We start from the raw sequence: 22378 nt of genomic DNA, 5'->3' as shown, positions 1-22378 counted from the left end.
GGATCTCTGTTTACATTTCACAGTTACGAAGAGCACCAAACTATTATTATTATTGATCAACATTTTAGTTTTGTTTTTCAAAATGTACCCAAACCTTGTATGCACAACGTACTTTCAAAACCTTAAACATAAACTTCAAATCTGTACACCGACATTTCTTATTCTATAATATTTTCGTGATCCTTATTTGGATACTGTTAGATTTGGAAAACGATATATATATATATTTTAAAAGAAGCAACGCTTAAATGCAGTTGTTTCCGTATGTATTGCTCATGGTTTCATTGAAACTTGTTTTATTTGTGATGTTTTATAGGTAAAGTACGCTTGTTTAATAGTTTTTTAGGTGTAACAACTGGATAAGAAATACTTCAGATACTCCAACTATTCACTCACTCCATCGTTTTAGCAGAACAACAATGGAGCTGGAAACACCTGCTCGCCTGTGCGTGGCAGAAATTCAAACTTGAATTAAGAAGGGAAAAAACCCCGGAAATACTTCATATCCTAAAGAGCTTATTTGCAGCTGTGTGCCTCGAGTTTGTTAGCGTGTTGGCAGTGAATTGCGCCTTAAGTTACTGTCCATGGTGCTGATTCTGCTGAATGACCTCCTAAACGGCAGAATATGATTCAGTTTCTTTTAAGAGAACTGGCAGTTTTATCCTCAGCCCGGCTGTCTTCTGTTTTTTTTATTGAGCCTTAACCCTGGGAATTCAAACATCTGCTATTTATTTTATAACATCCCTTGTTAATTCTTCAACAATTACTTAATCTAAACTGCCTTTTTATGTATTGCAGTCTTCTCCGGGCTAACAATTCAGTCCAAAGTCTCAAGTAAATGGCTTCTGACAAAAGTGATACAGTACTTGAGTTTAAATGAGGTGGAACTAAATTTTGCCTTTTGGTCTACATACTGTGAATTGATTCCCATAGTTCAGTAATATTGAGAAATATTCTAAAAATTCCTGGAAGGTATTTGTTATTAAGACTTTATTGATATATTTCTTATTTCACACAGAGCTTTCCTAAATTATAATTATAATTAATTTGAAATGGATTGTGGCTTAGGATTGTGAAGCACAAAATTAACAGTTGTTGCTCTGGGGTTATAATTTAGTCTTTATTATGCTTTTAAAGCTACGTTATGAGAACAACTCAACACAGTTTATCTGGGTTTGAAATGATCCTATTTTTTCTTTAATTATTGGCACCACCAGACAGTATTGTATAATCTACTTTCCTTATATTCAAAAATAAATATACCCAAAGTATCTCTGTATCCCAAAGTACAAAATATTACGTTATACTTTGCACCTACAAAATGGTATGACATTTTCCATAAAATATGCAATATATTTCAATCAGTTTAATTAAATGAATGAAATAGATTGAAAAGGTTTCTAACTCTAATTACGAATACAGTCAGAGTTCAGAATGTAATGTACTTGAATCTTAAAAGATGTGAGAACTATTACAAATACATTGATTATTTTTGACAGAAATCAATGGTTAAATGGAATATAATAATTTTAGTCATAACATTTTATCCAATGTACTCTAAATATACATTGAAATAAACTCAATTAAAGTTTTATTTCTGTGCTTCAGATTACAAGAAGCGTAAATTGAGATTTTAAAGTTTGGGGAGAAAAATATCATACTGTATATTGTACTAAACATTTGCTGTAGTCACCTAGCCTAGTCATCAAATTTGTTGATCTGAAGGTACAGGTGTATAAAGATGATAAAAATTTAAATCACTGATGCAAGAGGAAGCAATCACCATTTCACTTTAATAGATACGAGGCTCATACAATTTCCTGAATTACATCAGATCTGGAGCCTTATGCTCCTTGAAAGAAAATCCTGTGACAACAGTTGTTAAACAGAAGTTAATATACTGTAATTACTTTCAATAATGGATTCCAGCAGGAACCTGAAATCATCCTATCACTTTTTACTTCTGAGCAGATGTGCTGTAACTCAACCTTCACCATTGTGAAGAGAATATAGAAATAGAAAGTTGTCAGCACGCTTGATATATACAGTATATACTGTAGAATATAGACACGTACTGTATATTGTATAACTAAAAATGTACTTCTGCAATTTTGTTTTCAAAAAGCAATATCATTGTGTTCTGTGTGTTATGAAAATGTTGCTGTTTTTGAGCTACACAATCCAGAGAAATCTCGTTCTCAACACACCACTGCAACAAATGCTGGCTGTTCAAAGTAATGCTATCCATCACCTACAATAGCAATTGAATCAATCTTCTGCAGCACATATTAGCCATTTAATATTTGGTCCACATGAATGGCAAACATACTCATGTATATCCATAGAACCTTGTAATGAGAACCCGAGGGCCAGTGTGTGCCATGCTACAATACTTTGGTACTGAATTATGTATCTACAATTCTTTCACTATTGAATTTCATGCTTTCACATGGAGTAAAATAACAATACAAAAAAAAAAACAGGACTCCTCTGTTTTCAGAGCAGTATAAAAATACCAAGAAATAACCATCCTGACATCCTGACAATATGGCGTGTCTACTGAATGATTTATTTAGGTCTTTGACTTGGCTCTTGCCCTCGGAATTTTCCAAATCATATTGGTTTAAAAAATTTATTAAAATCTAGTGGGCCTAATGCCCAAATCTGGGATCTTGCAGAAGAGTTTTAAAAATCCCTAAAAAATAAAACCCCTTAAAGATGTATTATTCAAGGCTCCTGAGATAGCAGTATAATTCTGTAGAGTAATAGATGCTAGATGCTTTTGTAAGGAAGGGAAATAGAAGGCTTTAAGCAGGAAGCTTAATGATGTCCATCTTTCTTCTGATCTGTATCTTTGTGTATTAACATGCTTTCTACTTTTGAAATGAGGTGGCCTAGCCACAGCGGGACATGCCTCGTAGATCATTAAAACCTCAAATCCAACCTTACAAAGCCATCATTCCCAATCCAAGTTATTTAAAGGAAATTGTTTCCCTTTCATCTTTGGAAGAGACAGCGGAGACTTTGAGGCTGAGGTAATGAGCAGAAAGGAAGGCCGCACAGGATTATTTTGAGAAACATTACATCTCAACTTTTGAAACTCAGGACAAAATCCCAACAAACATGATGTACCCTTATTACCTTCAGACATCCGGTGCAAATCAGGGTCAAAGATATTCAGTATCAGAAAATAGTATTGAGGGCCAGTAGCAGTACTGTTTCTGTTGTATTTACCAATGCCTATGATTAATTTGTTGCTCCTGAGAAAACGTGCTTATTTCAGTAAACAGAGAAAATCAAGATCTTCTATATTTTTTAAGTAAAATATATATTGGAAATGCAACAAAGGATCAAACTTACAACATTCTGACCAAGCAAGGTCCCTAATCCTAGTAACTACTGTATGTTGCTTAGCTGTAGGGATCAATCGTTATGGTAATGGTTTCAATTTGTCTTTTTCAAACCTATTCACTTGTACCTCAAATGAGTCTGATCTTTAAGAAGGAGCAACATCTGTTTTACCTAGGCAAATCCATGGACTTCATGTACTGTAAGCTGCACACAAAATATGAATCTGTTATTTGCAGCTATGAGCTATTTCTCGACATCAAATGTAAGTATTGCCAACAAAGTCTGTGAAAAGTATTCTGCTGAAGTTCACAAATTAAAAACGAATAGATGATTAGAATGATCTAAAGACTTATCTTAGAACTCTCAGAACATATGTTTTGGTTCATCTTGCACTACAAAAGGAACAAGCCACAAAAGATACTTCTCTATTTTACCAGCTGGGGTTTTCATAGTTAGTTAAGATACACACAGCTCTGCTAGATGAAAGAGCTTTACAATTCAGCAATATTCAGGAGTAGGCATTTTTCTCTTTTTGCTGTGTGATTTCCTTCGATTAAAGGCCAAGAAATGGCAAACTAAGGGTTTGGATGGCCTTCAAAGTATAAGGCCTTAGGTTAGTTCTTCACTTTTGGGATATTTGCTATTAGCTGGTACCCTGCTGTCTGCCTTGTACTGCATTAAAGAAAGTTTAAGCCTCCTGTCAATTAGTGCTGTTGTCAGAAGAAAACCACCACCTTAGCCGAATGAGAATTCTAGTGACCAAATAGTTCTGCATTTGCATTCCTTTAATTATTGGAACTAATTTCTATGTAATACAGTATATCTGTTTCCTCTTTGTGAATGTCTCTGATCTGTGATTGCACTAGTAATTTCAATCAAATTCAAAACTATCAGTACGTTTCTATCAGTACAGTTTCTTACGAGGCACCCCTTGTTTTGTGAAGAATACATTTTTTTGTTTGAAGTTCAATTTATGTACAGTAGTTCTGAAGATCTTCCAGGACATTCTAATAAGTAAATATTACTCTTTCAAGTGACCTAAGAACCTCAGGTTATAAATGAGAGGAGGCTATTTGGATTATCTTGTTGGTTTGGTAGTCATTAGTTAAATGAGCTAAGGATCTTGTCCACAAAGTTTTTGAAAGAAACCATAGTGCCTCCTTCGAGAGGATACCTCTTGGAGACAAGTTGGATACCTTGTTTCATACTCCAAGAAATCTTTGGGTCAAGAAGTATCTCCTGTTCTCTGTTTAAATCCACTTTTTATGGAACCAAACACCTTCCATAATGACAGCCTTATGAACTAACAATGGAATAGACTAACAATTAATTCGACTTATAAATCACTCTTTATCTTTCTGTTACTAATCATTTCTTCTTAATCATCATCATCATAGCAAGCCCTTCACTCTCTTCACTCTCTAAGGCTAAGACTACACCAGTGCTTTCTAGACTCTCTAATTCTGAGCACATTATCTCTTCCATTCCTGTAGGTGCCTTGTCACAAACTAGATGCCCTTTCCTTCTGACTGCTAATATACACCAGATTTCTAATCCATGAGAGTGAGCAGTTACCCTAAGAGCTAATCATATATGCTCTTTTCTGTGAAATCTCACTGCATTGATTGGATGTAATTTATTCCACTAAGCCAAGTGTGTCTCATTTCCACTCAAACAGATGACTTTAAACAAAGCCCCTACTTTCATCATCACAGTGAGAGTAGTTATAGTTTCAACATTTGATATTTGATTTAACTGAAATACATTTATCTTAAACAATATGGTACTTTAATACCACATGTAATAAAGTTTTCTCTGATACCTTGTCTATCCCTTACTTCAAAACATTATCAGCTCTAAACTCTCAGTAATTTGTTTGTTCTCAATTGTTCAGTTAATATCGAAATAAAGGTAAATAGATTGCATACTGTATCATACCTCAGAAACTCTACTGTGGTGGGCGTGGTTAAGTTGTTTTTTTCAATGTCCTCCAAAAATCCACCGTCTCTGAAAGTGGGTTAATCTGGAGAGATCCTATTATTCCTCAAGGAAACATTTAGCCTGCCTGTGACACTGACTTCATTAGGGTGACCCTCTGCATTCCACTCTCTGAGCCTCAGTCAACTCTTACTATTGTAGACATCTCTCTATAAGACAATGCTTATTTTTATTAAGTGGATCTATACTGTATGTAAAACACTGCAGATCAAACTAGCCATCAGATACATACATTGTCAGCAGTCTGCTGTGTTTAGACAAATGGGAAGTGACAGAAAGGCCAAATACATTAGGCTGAGGACTCAGTGTGTTCCACAAGAGGCTGTAACTCAGTGATAAGAGTCAAATTGCCAAGCTGGTATGCCTTAAGCCTCCATTCTCAGATACTGTTTTATTTCAATTTAGCAAAGTAAAGACGGTAAAATCATTGAGATCATATCTCACAGAAGGTACACAGAACAGCACTAGAAGTCTGAGCTTCTTTCAGAAATGCTGCGGTGACTCATTCATGTTTCTCTATTTCTATTATAATTGCGCCAATGAATGCATCTCCCTTTGTTCAAGAGAATTGTCAATGAGTTTTTAAGGTTCTTTTTCAAGTCGTAGGTGACCAACATGTAGGACTTTGATGGAAAGGCAAGTAATTCCTACTGTATTCTGTGAGGTTCAAGTTCAAATTTTGGTATGTGGGATTTTTCTGTCAAGATGTATTGCTTTATAGATCTTATCACCTATAATAATAATAATAATAATAATAATAATAATAATAATAATAATAATAATAACAATCTGGTCACTTGTGTTTAATTTAAGGAGTATATTAATCAAGGGGTGCATTAGAAATTATATGAAATTGCCACTGGTTGTGAATAGCACCATTTTAGTGACCGTTTTTATTCGGTAAGTGAAGCACTTTTTCCCATTAATAGCAGACCTCTTGATTATTAAATAGTAAGAAAATCATAACGGGTGAACTCCCAGGTGACTTATAATGTACAGTACACGGCCCTGATCATGGTGTGAGTTGAGCTTGAGGATTGGACTCTATCCTTTGCCAAGAAAGCTGTCCTGAATGACATCCTTGGGGGCACCATACAATTGTCACTCTTACTGCAACAAACTGCCCTTGGGTCTGCAGGCAGGGAGGTTATTAGTTTTAGCAATGTGTCTGGTCTGTGCTTGATACCAAACCCATCCTTTCACAATGGGTTACAGTAAGAAGTCAAGTCAAATCATTAACTACTAACAAAACTGAAGATCTCAGGTGAGAAGAACTGAAGGTTATTTCAGCTTCTGAATTTGGAAGGAAATAATACACAATTTGATATTTTTTAAAGAACGTGCTCTGATGAAACGTACACAGGCATGGTTGCTGGATAAGAACAATTGTTATCTTTGTCATGGTCATTCATTTTAGCAATTGGTAGGACTTGTTTGTGGATAAAAGTAACAAACACACAGATTTCAGAGACAGTTACCATGCTGTTTTGCCCAAATAATTACTGAAAATAGTCAATGGAAAGACAATTATATGAAATGTCTTTCACTTTTCTCCATTTTCCCATATTTTGTTACTGTTGTTTCATTGCCTAAATATATATTTACAAAAGGTATCTTCAAAGCAAATCCTACATAAGTACCAAATAAAAGCTATTAAATATGATACAAACCTCAAATGCTTTATCATTGCTTTGGTCATTTTTATTGTCCCTGAGATGCTATAGTACTATCATGCCCAAATAAATGATTTTACCTTTAACAGGAAGGCAATTTATTGTTCTGGGGTGTTGTTTATCACTCTTTTTCAGATTTTGTAGTACCAAGATCACATTACATTTACCTTTTGGATTATTTTATTGTATATTCACCCAAGTGAACTGCTAGCACAGTATTGTTTTAACATCTTCTCTCTTCAAATGTACTTGGGGCTGAATAAATTGTACTGTAAATAAAACAATAATGGAGGATGAAGAGGTGGGTGAGCCTTGCCTGAGTAATACAATCGCAATCACAGCTTGCATGAGCAGAAGTACATTACCGTAATGAGATGGCAAATGACGAGAAAATAAAATGTAATACAAGACTAGAAAATATGTTATACAAATTGAAAGTGATTCATACTAGTTCACATTTGAAATGTACCAGCCTTGTACTGTATACATTGGTTTTCTTATGTCGGGAACGTGGAGTCTTTACTATTGTAATGTGGTTTACGTATGGAAAGCTTACCCACATTTTTCACGTATAAAAGGAAATAGCTAATATACTAAACATGTAAATCACAGAGGCCAATCCACAACATGTATCAGTCAACAGCAGGACGTAGTTCTGTATGAGATAGTATTGGCAAAGGGGGAAGTGTTTTGGGTACTAGCAACAATGAACATAATTCCCCAGAAGCCCGATGGCACCTTACCAGCTGTGCTCAAGGAAATGAGAGAAGCCATTTAACGCAACTCTTCCAAGAGTCACTTCAGACTTAAGACTGGGTGGTGCCCAGGGATTGGAGAATAGCTCCTAGTGCCCATCCATAAAAAGGGTGAAAAACTGAACCAAGTAATTAATAGACCTATAAGTCTTACTTATACTTCATGTAATGTGATGAAAACAATTATAATAATTAAACAAGAGAGTCACCTACAGTATATGGAAATAATACTAGGAAATAGTCCACATGGATTTAGAAAAGGAAGATCTTGCCTAACCACCTTGTAAGAATTCTTTGAACAAGCAACGACGCTTATGGGCACACATAGGGCATACCATCCACCATATTTTGATCTTCAGAAAGGCTTTGGATAAATTTCCCCATAAAAGATTAATTTTTAATTGCAGCGAGTAGGCATTCAGGGAAAGCTTGGGTTTGGATTGAAAATAATTTATTAAAAAGAAAGGGTAAGGGGGTGAAAACTCAAATTGGGTGATGTTATTACTGGAGTAACACAGGGATGTGTACTAGGACCACTGCTGTTCCTATTAGATTCCAGAATAATAAGTAAACAGGCCATTTTTGTAATATTAGATAACACCAAATCAGGAGGATAAGTAAGCACTGTAGAAGCATCCGAAGAAATTCCAAAAGATTTATAGACAAGTGCAAGGTGTTGCATAAAGGGTAGTAAAAAGAAATTGTAAATACAAAATGGGAAATTCTGAGCTAAAAGAAGATACTTATGAAAGATGTAGATGTTTATGTAAACACACCATTTACATCTTTGAGCCAATGTGGGGAAGCAATTGAAAAGGTAAACAAAACGCTAGCATACACCGTTAAAGGCGTGGACTTTAAATCAAGGGACCTCATGTTAAAGTTGCAATAATTCTCCAGTAAGGTCTCAATTACAATACTGTGTACATTTCTTGCCTCCATGTTCTTTGCAATCAGTCCAGAGAACCAGAGTAACCTGATGTGTTTAAGGGCATAAGGGAATATCCTACACTGAGAGGCTGGAGAAAGTGAACCTTTTTAGTGCTGAACAGAGAAGACGACAAGGGGATAAATATTATGAGACAAATATTAAAAATCCTCAAAGAGACTGACAAAATCAATACAGAAGATTTCTTCAGAATTCACAGTGAAATATGAACTGGGGGCACAACTGGAACTGGAAACTATAGGATGCTGGAAACTGGTTAGGGGTGAGTAGTGCACCGCTGCGAGGCCGCAGGTGACTTGGAAAGATTTAGAGCTCAGTGGCTGAGAAGGGAGAAAATGTCAATGGGTGAACAATTTCCTGGTTATCCCAAGAAGAAGGCATGTATGGAAGTGAAAAAAAAAACATCTCAAATCCAGCATTGGGATTACAACAAAGTATGTAAGTCATACTGGAAACTCGCAAAAGGTTTTGTGGTCACGTGATAAAACCTGGAACTTTTTGTTGTAAATTTCAATGACTGCTTTTGAGACTATCACACAGTCCATCTCGCAATCAACATCATCGCCATTGTCAAGCAACTTTGTAGTTCTGTTCTCATCAGCGAGGACTGGGATGCTTGTCAAGAGTAATGGGAACGAAGATGGAGCAAAGAATCAGGATGTTTTAGAGGAAAACTAGCTTCAGACCTAAAACTGGGGCAGAAGTGTACCCTTCAGCAAGACAGTGATCCAAAGGAGAAGGCCAAAGCTACCCTGGAGTGGGTTAAGAATAGTAAAATGAATGTCCTTGGGTCGCCCAGCCCTGACTTGAATCCTATTGCGAATCTATGGACAGACTGGAAAACTGATGTCTATAAGTGATCCCCAAGCAGATTGAGAGAGATTTTGCAAGTCTGCCAAGACAAATGGGAAAACATTCACCAAGTCAGTGTGCAAGGTTGGGAGAGACCTTCACCTGAAAAAGACTTGCAGCTGTGACTGTAATTGCTTCCATTAAGTATCGAGTTCGTGTTTCTGAATGCTTATGCAATCAATGTATTTTAGTTCTTTCTCTTTAGCTTTTGTTGACATTTACTGTAACTTATCTTACATTCAGGTTCTGAATAAAATATTAGGTACAAAAAATGTGTATGCATTCTTTTGTAATATCACAAAGTGGGACACCATAAGAAGGATATTAATACTTTTGAAAGGCAATGTATATAATACATTTATCCTAACATTTGTTTCGCTTCTCTGTATTGTTCAGAAGTTGCAAAATATGTGTCATTGCAAGCTCTGCTTTTCATTGTATGAACTGTATATAGTTTCTCTACCTGCATATAAAACCTGGCACTATATTAAACATCATATTCCAGCCCTTCTTAGTTATGAATTCTATCCAAAGATTTCTCAATGTCCTTGGAAGCTTCTGCACGTTTGCCAATCTATATTTGCTACCATTGATCCTTTTGCTACTAACCTCACGTGTAGCACTCACCCTGCACTCATCTGTATTGTTTTCTATCAATTAATCAGTTCTTAATCCAGCCACATACGTTTCCTTGAATTACGTTTTTTGCTTTATATTTTTTATAAGGGAATCTAAATTTCTGAAAACCTAAATATACCATATTATATACTCTGTGTGTGTATACTGCTGTTGTTTGTTAATGATGTCTTCACAAGCAAGTTAAGCAAGCTGTACATTTTCTAAACCCTCTGTCAGTCTGTTCTCTCGAATCTTGTTTCCAGAAATGATCCAGTACTTCAGCTGTAATTATTGTTTTCATAACATTACAGGTAATAGAAATACTGTAAGACTCTTTGGTCTATAATTTCTTTTTTAGTTACGCCACCCTTTCAGTTTTATGGATGGGCTCTGCATTAACAAATTTTCATTGACTCAGTATTATCCTTGTTTTGGAGTTAGTTAATAGCCTATGAATAACATGTCTTGTTTCTTTAGCAACAGTTCATAGCATGCCATTAGGCCTTGGAGATTTGTTTTCTTTTTCTGATTTTGTTAGACATACAGTATGACAGTTTGGGTTGCATTGCATATAATCAATAGAATCCAGAACTATATTTCAGTTTAAAGTTACCTCCTATATTGCCAATAGGGAGTAAATTACCTCACTAAGAAAATGAATAGACTGTGATGCAGCAGAGGAAACTGGAGTAATAAGCTTGGCTCAGACTGGTGAGGGCGGTGAGTAAACACAAACAGAGAAACAAATGTGTGCGTGCTACCAGTGACGGAGAAATCAGCAGTACTATAAAACAGAAATTAAGAGTTAGCAGTTACGCCTAAATAACAGTCAAGTGATTTGCCTATAGACTTAAGCATCAGTCTCAAAAATGGGCCGGACAGGATTTGCTGGTAATTTAAAATATGACATATTTACACAAAATCTAGGCAAGATTATACCAGCTTGTTCAAAGACACTGGTAATGCCTCTTCTATCCAGACAGGGAAATTGCAACAGCCCAAAGGCTTGTTCAAGGAGTGTTTAAAGATTAATGGTCATGTCTTGACCTCAGGCTAAACTGGATTTGCCAGTGGATTAATACAGAAAAAAATCAGATCAAAAAGGGGAAGTGTAATTATGAAGGTAAAGAAACAAAACACAGGCGGTTGGGGGAAAAACATAATGTTGGTCTGACCATAACCTCACTGATCACGTCCCTGTGTACACAGGTCCTTCAAATACATACTTCATAGGTGGACGTGCTACAGTACATACAGTATAGCCGAAGAATCCGTTCATATCTTCCTGGCTGTGCTAAAGTTTATTACCAAAAGACTCACAGACCACATAACTGATGTACTGTATCTGTCATATCTGATGTGTCACATGCTCACAGATTTCGAGAACAGGTATTATGGGTCTAAAGGTATTTAACATATTGCTGTGGTCTCCTCCAAAGAAGTCTGTTAGAGTGCTTTGACTGGCTAAGAGACCATACAGTATCGGCACTATAAAATAAGTTGAATCTGATGTGGTTAAAGCAGTATGGGCTCTAAGTGAAGATTCTGGAAGTAAGCTGCTCACCGAGCACATGTACAAGACTACAGAATTCTTGTTTTTTCAGTTTCCAAGACACTCTGTTCTGGTTGCGCAGTCAGTTGCAGAAACCTTGAGGGTGATGAACACTAGCCTTGTTTGTATACTTAAGTTATTATTGTCAGTCTTGAATCAATCTCATCTATGCTTTGCGTGGCAGAGATTTTGTGTTTTTCTTATATCCCTGGGTTGAAGCAGAAACAGAAAACCGAACTGTATTCCTGCATGCCCTTGACCCACGATGTTTTATTCCCTTGCTCTCTGGGAGGCATACAAATCATCTGGGAACAGATATATTAGAGACAATGGTAGTGTTGTTTATTCTACATCTGCACACTTTTCTCTCCACTTGAGAAGTTCGTGTTACAATGTTCTCCAGTCTAATATTATACACAAGTAGTTCTGTATCAGCCACAAGCCATGAGTACAAGATTATTGGGAATCATCATAGTAATAAAACACAGTTAAACTAAGATCTAATAATAAAAACATGAAGAAGCAATACATTATAAAAAAGATCAGCGCAAAGTGTAACCTGTTAACTAAGAAGATATTAAAGTCCCAAAACTAATCATGGTAATTAGATCCTTAGGGAGCAAGAGGATGTGTAGTGCAAAACTGCAAAGTCTAAAATAATTAAGGTAGTTCTGGGGAGGCTAAGTGCAAATCGTATGAGGTACAAGGCCAGAACAGTGCAGTTACTGGTTCCAGGTTTCATTTTGATTGCTCTGCTTTTATGTCATTTGTTCTCATTAAGTCAGTTTTGCTCAAAATAAAAAAAAAATATTTAAAGGAAAACACTAACGCCTTTTCAGTAATTTGTCAGAATTTAGGATAAAAAACATCAACAGTTTGAGACTCATGCACTCGTTTGCTTATGTTCCAACGTGATGGGGTTCAAATCTCTCCATTACTCACAAAAATGCGCATCTTCATTTCATACATTTTGTCTTTGATCCTTTCCCATTACAATATCTTTAGTCATGAAGTACATTAGATATACAATTTTACTAGAAAGAATATTATACCTTTGAGGCTAATATTTTTAGAAATGTTTGACTACTGTAATAAAATGAACTTGCGTTTACATACAGCGCTTTGTGTGTAGGTACAGTATATACATCATACTTTGACTTTAGATATCAAACTGAGAAGAGAGGAAGAAGACGTTTTAATATTATTCTCTCATACTATGTTAAATCACCAGTTCATAAGTTCATTTTCCATCAATTTTCGAGTGTGCAGTTTGGATGGTAAACACACTATGCACATGCAGTTATTGACTTGTTTCCATTCTCTCGTCCTATCTTTTCCTTCGTCCCTCTGGAATACCTTCCATCAAAAAGCAAATGACAGAGCAGTAATAGATTACCTCTTCGTGTGTGGACTCCAGATGGGTTCAGATCCCTAAACCACCAATGGGGTTCGGTCAAAATGGCAGTGCTGCAAAGAGAGGATCAATACGTTATTTCTTCTTTTGATTGCTTAGCAGGCTTATTACATCTCCCCATTTTCTTTGCATTACACTGGTGTGTTGAATGCTCCGGCTCATCATTTGACTAAGATGACACAGATGCACTGCACATTATGACAGATTAGAGAAATTAAAGCGCCTTGCAGAAGGTCAAGTTGTAGCGCTAAGGAATCTATAGCAGATGTATAGCAAGAGATCGTGCTGTCTTAAACTGTGCACATTTACCAACTGACGATACTGACTTCAAACAATATATGCTGTTGGAAACAAGTCCAGAAAGTAAGTGTTTTGCTTTTGAGGAATCCTCTTTTTAAAAACCACAGCACTCTACAGCACTGTACACCTTTATAAAGGCATTAACAAATAAAGAGAGTGTGCTGCCCTTCGTGGTAATTAATCGGATGCACATGGCACAGAGTGGAAAAGCGAAAGCCCTTCTTGTCGCCTTGCATCGTTCAGCAGCTACAGTAGTATCATAAACAGCTGGACTGAAATGATTTCTGTGCCCATAAAAGAATAACCTTTAGGGTTGCAATGAGAGGAATTAGTCTCTATGTTTTTCTTCCCTATCACTTCTCTTTGCACCTCTTTGAGGTGTAAATGGTTTAAAAAGGGAATGAATAAGACTTAAATACATTTTAAATATAAACTAGTGCAGTCTAGCTAGCATACGCATTCAGTGGATGCCTTGTCTTGCCATTAATTTTAATAGTCACAGTAAATTGATCACAGTAGCAGACATGAGTATGAAATGTTTGAAACCAACTTTGTTACTTCTTATCTTTTTTTTTGGCTCCCAACCAAGAGATTTCCCATACTGGTGTGATTGCACTCATCTTTATACTACCATCTTTCCTTTCTTCCTTAATGAAGACTTTGCAAAGTAATTTCAGGGCTAGCCATTTTTTCTATTATCTTATTATCATAAATGTACCACAAATCAATATTTTATTATGTGGACAGGTTCATATGCCTTGAAGATCACATCCAAGGAGAGTAATTGGATTATGCTTACATAGCTGCATAGTTATTTAAATGCCCCGGCTGAGATATTCAGACAGATCAACCTGTAGAATTGTGGTCTCTATACGAGAAACATAATGAAAAGTGAAAAGAGATAATGTTTTCATTTTATGGAAAAACTACATCAAAGAACATAAAAAATAACTTTTCTAAGAAAAGGGGTATTATTGTGCCAAGTAAGTTGTTTCCACCCAAACATTTGGTAATTCTGGAATATAATTATAAACTGTAGAATTATACAGTAAGTACTACAAATGCATTCTGTTTTAGATTCTGATATGCTAAATGAATACTAAATGAAGTTCAATGCCTCAATGCTATTTACAAGCCGATACATCAGGGTGTGTTGTCATTTTCTTCACTTGGGTCAACCTTCATTCATACAGTAAGTGTTCTCTGAGGCATTTTGCTCAGTACAACCAATGCTTCCAAACTGCAAATTTCACATCGTTTCTAGCCACAGAGCTTACTCATGGTTTCCTTTTTTAAATGCTTCTTTCTTAAAGTCTTAGCTAAGAATAACTGTATTATTATAGTGAGCCAAATGCTGTAATGGCTAACTGTATTTCTTTTGCTGTCTTTACAATCAGGGGAATTAGCTCTTCAGTGAAAAGATATTCCAGTGTTATGTTTTCTTCTTTTTGCTGCTTAGAAGAGCGGATATGAACAGTGTTCAGAACACATACTTATTCAATATTGATTAAAGAACAAGACAAAACCAACACCAATTGCTGGTGGGTAGGCAACTTGCTAGGCAAACAACTGATGACTTTTTAAATGCAATGCTTTGGTGTGATATATAATATATCCATTAGAGCCTCCCAAGAAGCATTTGGCTGATGCTTTAATATAAGGTTACCTGTCACATGTAGTTTGCATGAAAATAAATTGCCAGAGAGAAGCCACTGCAATCCGTAAATATAATATTACATGCACAGGGTTAGCTTTTTATTCATCCAGTTACTACAGGGATAAAAGACTTTTCATAATCAAGTGCTGTGCAGCACTGGACTGTTATGTTGTTTATCTGAGATGATTAGTACAAAATTTACAACGACAACATATGTTTTTCCTGGTGCTTTAGCGTTGGGACATTTTTATGCTGTGCAACAATTTACAGCCAGTGTTTTAGTGCTTTGGTTTGATGGTATAGTTTATTACAGCACCATTTGGTGAAAGGAGTAATGCTTTAGAAGTCTCAGAACAGACACATCTGTTTGAACACCTAGAACCCTGCACAGTCAACCTTTCTTATGGAGCAAAATTGTATTAAATAATTTAGGAAATGTATTTCAAAGAAATAATTTCTATATTTGCTTTCTGATTGAGTGTCTGAATTGCAGTTACTAGTTATTTTTTTTTCTATGAAGATCTGGAAGTGAAGAGCAAATAGAAAATTGCCCCAGCAGCAAACCTTTCCCATTCTCTATGGACTGTGTGGACATATCAGAAAGCCCTAAAATACAGCAGGGGGACAAGTACTGCAAGTTGCCCAGATTTAAAAACATTAAGGACAGAGTGTGATTAAGAATAAATTGAATAAAAAACAGATATGCTTTGCCAGTTAAACCAGAAAAAATGTCAAATTTCTATTGGGATGCTAGTTAGAAGCACAAATATGCTGATACTGTACCTGATTCCTAATGCCTCTAATCAACTACCTCTCTACAGCCATCACCGTGATTAAATTGTGCACAAAAACACAGAATACTGATGTGTGCTGGTATATTGCAGTGCAAGGGATCTGGAGCTGTCTGATACCTTGCGGTTTTCATGAAAATAATGGCAAGATGTTACTGGGGAAGGGGGTGTTGGAGAAGTAACTAGTTTTTGGTCCTGTTTGAAATTGGATTTTTGAAGGTAAACACGCAGAACTTCTGCTTCACTTAGAGAACACATATTACACTTTTAAAATGTATCAGAGTATTTCTTACACATTTAAATAGAATGTGGAAATAGGTCTTAGATAAGATTTATCACAATTACAGACTAAATGTGTAACTGAGGCATTTATTAATAATTTCCCATGTTTAGTATCAGTATTAACAATATAGAACTAATACAACTGCACGTATTGTACTTGCACAGATTTGTATCACGTTAATAGCAAGAAAATTGTCACAGAAACCATGCCTATCGTTACACAGTAAAAGGGTTTGAAGGTCAAGACTGCTTTAGAAACTGTGTCAAAGTAGCAGAAAAAGATACAACAAGGTAAGTGATTTTTCAATTGATAGAGTGGAAGATACAGAAAGAATTGAATTAACAGCTCTCCTTTATCTGTGTTGAACTTGTTACTTTGCAAATGTACATCAGCTATGAGGTTATAGGAAACAATGTTATCAAATCGCACATTGGCAGCAGAGTAAAGTTTGATCACATTTGATCTTGCCCTCACATACTGTAAGCCACACTTCCAGAGTCAACTTTCTTTAAACCCATTAACTATTTCACACAAATGTAGTTGTTTACACCAGTCTTATAGACTCAATCAATATTCTGGATGTGGTACCTTATAACATTCAGTACATGTGTGTAGTAATTTGCTCATTAATACATGTACAAAATGTATATGATAGAAGTAAATTTCACTCACAATGTTGAGTTTGACATCAGCTACAACACACAGCTACAACACACATTCTATAGTGTAGTGTGCTCTATGAAAGTGGGGTAAACATGCAAAATAGTTCACATTACAGCTAGGTTTTCTGCAATACATACATATGGTAAAAGTGGGCTTTTGACTCAAAACAGTAAATTGACCTTCTTGTTCATAGAGTTTTGGCTAATCGCTCTCCTTCTGCAGTAATTTTTAATGACTTCCCAATAAGAGCATTGGAGAATTTGTAGCATCCATCTAGAGTGTCCAAGTGATTAATCGTAGCAATTCAGTGAAGTCCTTTAGGTATTAGCATGTTGATCCTTCCATTTTTGTTCATTTGGGGGACTTGTGCAATGAGGTCAAGGCACGGAGCGATTCATTGTAGTTGGGGAACAAGGTTTGATTTAAGCCAGTGACGGGGATTTTTTTTTTGCCTTTTAAAAAATGTCACCTCTTTTCATCAAACATTTTGTTGCGCATCAGGGGAAAAAAAATTTTTGGGTGGATGTATAATGAACACTGCAACCCACTGCAAAGCTTGTTAAAATTAAGTGACCTTTCGGTTGATGATGGATTACACTGTAATAAAGTTGGACACAACACATTGTGGTATGCCTTGTAAACAAAACAAAAAAATCCCTGTGATTAAAATGAAGCAAAGAAAGATGTTTCACACGCAATGAAAGTATGAAAAAAGTTTTACTTCAAATACAGATCCAGCCATTCAAAATGCCTACATGAGAGAAATGTTTACATTTGAGTACTGACATTCTAAAATTGCCTTTAATTTCAAACTGTGGCACTTTACCTTGAAGGAAACAATGGGGTCATCACTAAAGACCACCTTAGAGAAGATGGAACCATAGTTGATACAATTTTTCTGTGTTTTTTATTTTAAATTGTGAGATTAATAGAACATGGATAAGCACCTGGGTGTTAATTAATGTTAAAAACACTATCAGCCAGGATCTTACCTGAAGTATTCAAAGGGGAGACAAGAGCAGTAGTAAGACCTGGTCCTGGAAGTTAGATGACTTGTAATTGTGGATTTTTATAGGTCAACTGCAGCTAAAGATTAGGAACACCTGGGAGTTATTGATCAAGCAAATAATCTATTCAATTAAGAGAACTTTGATCCTTGAAAACTGAAGGGTACACAGATTTGGTCCCAAGTATTCTCTAAATTACTTCATATTAGGAAACCACCTGCTTAATTAATTCCAATTAAGTTGTTTCTTTGTTGTTTTGTCAGTTATTTTGAAATCAGTGCTTTAATAGTGCTTTGGAAAATGGAGAAAGACTCTTCAGGGCCGGGACTTGAGACCCATGACAGGGAGAGGGAGTTAGAAGGTCTTTTTTATTTCATTTATTATGTTTGTGTAAACATTCTGAACTGTGAAACAGGGAGTCTTTAATTCCCATCTTAGGCTTGCTTCCTAAAGGGACCAAGTTCCAAACTTCCACAGGTCTTTCAAACAAAATTGGGAAAGTTACTTGCAAAAAAGTAAATCTGACATTATTCTAAAATATTATCCAACACCCATTTCTAGCAAGGTTTAGATTGTATGAAATAATTTTAGTGTAGCCGATAGGTACAGTGCCTCAACATTCAAGCATTAAAAAGTTCAAGCACTGATAAAAATAATTATGGCAAACTATTGCTGTCTCGTAGTGCTGGGGCCCTGGGTTCAATTCCTGGCCTGGGGGTGCTGTCTGTGTGGAGTCTGTATGTTCTCCTCGTGTTCGTGTGGGTTTCCTCTGGGTGCTCTGGTTTTCTCCCACAGTCCAAACACCTGCTGGTAGGTTCATTGGCTTCTGGGGAAATTGACCCTACTTTGAGTGGGTGCATGTTTGTGTCTGTGTGGGTCCTGCGATGGACTGGCATCCTGTCCAGGGTGAATCCTATTCCCAAGATAGGCTCCAGCTTCCCCATGACCCTGTATCGGATGACGTGATGAGAAATCGGATGGAGGGAAAATCTATTTGTATAATATTTTCTATACTGGATGGATGGATGACATAAACTCTGAAAAGGGGGGCAAAGAATGCCTTGTTAGTCTTAAAAAGTTTGAACTGAAATAATTATGCCATTGTTGAAATCATGTTTGCGTGCAGTAGTGTATAATTATGTTTATGTATAAACAGTACAAGCATGTGCTGTTTCCTACACGTTTCAGAGTTTCAGTAGTTTGGTCAGATGTGTAAATGAGTGAAATGAAGTTTTTGTGTCGTTCGGGCGAGATGCACTATGGTACATCTCGGGCACGAGACTTGTATCTGCAGGCAAGCAGAAGTCTTCAAGGTTAGGATCAGCCCTTGAAAACCACCCAAAATGCATGTCTTTAATACTGTAAAGATTCTGTAGTGTGCTCAGTCAATAGGCAATGCATCTGCTTTTCTTGAACATTTTCTTGTTATTATAAGTGATGTTTTGTTGATGAAAAATTAAATGAAGTAAACTTTAATCTGAAATAAATCCAGCAACACTATTGGAGTCCGTGCTTACAGTGATTGTTTTTAGATATGTTCAGTTTTTCAGATTCTTTTGTTTCAATTTTTTATTTTATTTTAAATAGCACTTAAAATTGTACTGGTTATAGAAACAATTTGTTTACAACTACTTTGCCTCCAGACAATATTCTTCAATATATCATTCTCAGGACAATAGTCTTCCATATTACATTTTTTATGATCTAAACATTTTTTTCTTCATTTCTGTAAGAAGGCTAACTAGAATATCAGTGGAAAAATTTAAGTGGATCTGAAAATAATACAATAACACATTAAATATGTGTCATATATTAAGTAACTTTATGCATCCGTATAAAATGTGTGATTCTCAATCCATTTTGTGAACAATACTCCACTTCAATTGAATCTATACCAGCTTCCTTTAAAAAGGCACTTTAGAGAGTGTTCTTAACCTGTTTTATTGCTTAGCAGCAGGCATGGAAACAACAGCTTGACATAATGTTAATGTCACAATTAACAAACCAGTAGAATGCTTCTTAACATCCAGCTGTAAAAGTGCTTAAAAACTGTTATAATTCTCCAGATGTAGCTTGTAAATCTGTCTCTTCCCACACCTGTTTGTTTTTCAATATGTATATCTTCTTTTGTACATTTACCAGTCCACCAATTTCTGTAAGCTCTGACTGGCGAACAAAATACAACATGACTTTGTCTTTGGAAAGCACTGTTAGTATTCGAAAACGGATTGCTTTTGGAGTTTAAATACATCGCCCACTGACGAAAATAAGGCAAAGTGGTACAATGCCATAAGGCTTTGGGAATGAAATGGTATATGATCTCCATGACTTCTGCAGCCTTCAGAAAGTTTGTACAGCAGATGAAGACAAAAAGCAAAATATCCAGGACCATTTCTTCTCTCTCTGTGCAGAGGCAAATGGGGTTTATTGGGGCTCACATGTACAATTCCTTAAAAGTTTGAAGAGCCCTTTGGCAGTCTGTAGACTTTCTGTTTAATTGCTCATCAAGGTGATAGATGGTAGTGCAGCAGGGAAAGAAACATCGACATTCCTCTGCTTTCAACACAGCACCAAGACCTCTAAAGAGCTGCTGCTGTCTGCAGGCGAAGCACGGAGCTTTGAAAATGCCACCTCAAGCCCAGGCCTGCAAAAGCACACCATATTGTTAACATTTTCAATCTCAAGGCTCTAAGGAAACTGCCAAATCAGGTCATCTCTGTGAATTGTACACCAGGAGCTTGCTGGGAATAGATTATTCAGAAAGAACATGTGAAGGTGGTGGTTTTGAAATGCTTATGATAGCTGCCTGCAATTTATTGTCATGGGGGAATGGAAATGTCCTGATCCTATCAGTATTTATTAATTTTCATTGCATTTAAATATCAAAATAAACTTCACTTATCAGCTACAATAGTTAGGCATTAGTCTCTCCTGCCCCTGGTGCATCTGCTGAACAGCAATCAAGTCAAGGGCTGCTGCACTCCAAAGGCAACTGGTCCTTACCTTTGCAGTTTGCTGTCCTCAGTACTGCAATGCAGTCATGCAGTTTCTCTTTACTTTCCAGCTACGGAAGATAACAGTATTTATCTATTCCTTAGCAACGTGGAAAAGCATTTCCAGGGCATGGCGAATTATATATGTAAAAATGTCGATTTATTTATGTAATGTGGAACATTCTTTACGTATCAGTTTGGTATCATTAAAAAAATGAAAAAGAAATTACAGGCTTGCCAGTAAAAACTGCTTGTGTGTTTTTAATTAGATACTAGTGATAATAAATAATTGAATTGAGTAAGGATATAAGGTTGATTGTGTATATACTGTATATATATACAGTATACTGTATGACATTCAATGTTTGTTGAATTGTTAATCTATAGTGTTTACCTTTTGTGCTAAGAGCAGGAATACTACAACTTTCAGTGTTGTGCTCTAGTGCCACATTCCTTATCATTTTTTTCTTTAAATCAGTCATTTTACATTGGAAAATTAATATCAACTTTAAAATGCAATAGTGCAGTGGTAAGCATTGCTGTCTTGCTGTGCTGGGTCCCTGGGTTCAATATCTGCGTGGAGTTTGTATGTTCTCATTTGCATGGGTTGCCTCCAGTGGCTCCGGTTTCCTCCGGCAGTCCAGACAAATTGCCAGGTTGATTGGCTTCTGGGAAAACTGGTCCTGATGTGAGTGTGTTTGTATGCATGTCTGTGCCTGTGTGTGCTCTGTGATGGACTGGCGTCCCATCCAGGGTGTACCCTGCCTCTAGTTTCGAAACAACACAATTCAGAATGAACATTGATATTTTGGTAATTCCTGAGTACTCAATCCTCAAGCCTGAGTACATGTTGTTCTAGAACACCCTGTAGGTGTTTGATATTAATGGAAATATCTGTAACATTACCTGTTAAAGATCTTTGCTTTATGAAGTCTCATATGAGTTCCCCCACCCGTTCACCTGACTGGTTTCAAATCTGTCTCTTTTGTGGTCTTTCAAAGGATTTAGTAGGATACAATAGATATGTTTAATTAGACCACAGAGTCTAGTATTAGCAGATGCCAAGCTCAGGAAGAGATCTGCATTTTTTCTTGATTTCAAGCACCTAGGATCAGTCCAAAAACAGAAGCAGCAGGTAGGAGGAGCAGATCAGCAGGCATCCTTTGAACTAAAGTATCTTGGTTCTATTTTAAGTTAAGGTATTAATCATTCATACTTTCAAAAATGTAATCAGAAAATCTTTATACAACTGGAAGGAACTTTTATCAGTTCCAATGCGTTTGTTGATTTTCTTATTAACTTGAGACTCTTGAAGACAAACGCTTTTCTGATTAGACTTCTATTTCATTTTGCATTCTTAAGCGTTCAAAATCTATGAAATAGGTGTCCGAGCTTTGATGCTATCAAATTCTAAATTGCTTTCAGATTGTTGCAGATTAAATGTTTTGCTTACAATGGGATTTAAAATATTTAGACATGCAGATAAGGATTTGGAGATTTACATATAATTCTCTAAGATGTC

General features: G+C 36.2%; 1 protein-coding gene and 1 long non-coding RNA gene across 5 annotated transcripts in view; one reads left to right on the top strand and one right to left on the bottom strand.

The window, feature by feature from the left end:
• elfn1a (extracellular leucine-rich repeat and fibronectin type III domain containing 1a) overlaps positions 1-22378 on the top strand; it is a 165938-nt gene that overhangs the window by 8888 nt on the left and 134672 nt on the right. The window lies entirely within an intron of this gene.
• LOC148645331 (uncharacterized) overlaps positions 1-22378 on the bottom strand; it is a 124876-nt gene that overhangs the window by 18348 nt on the left and 84150 nt on the right. For both annotated transcript variants that reach the window (XR_015928297.1, XR_015928298.1), the window contains exon 2: positions 13145-13215. This is a non-coding gene — a long non-coding RNA (uncharacterized LOC148645331). The remainder of the gene's footprint in view (positions 1-13144; positions 13216-22378) is intronic.

The sequence above is a fragment of the Lepisosteus platostomus genome, chromosome 19, assembly GCF_059453375.1.
Source record: "Lepisosteus platostomus isolate fLepPlt1 chromosome 19, fLepPlt1.hap1, whole genome shotgun sequence".
In the NCBI taxonomy this organism is placed as follows: Eukaryota; Metazoa; Chordata; class Actinopteri; order Semionotiformes; family Lepisosteidae; genus Lepisosteus; species Lepisosteus platostomus.
This window is presented reverse-complemented; position numbering and strand designations above follow the sequence as displayed.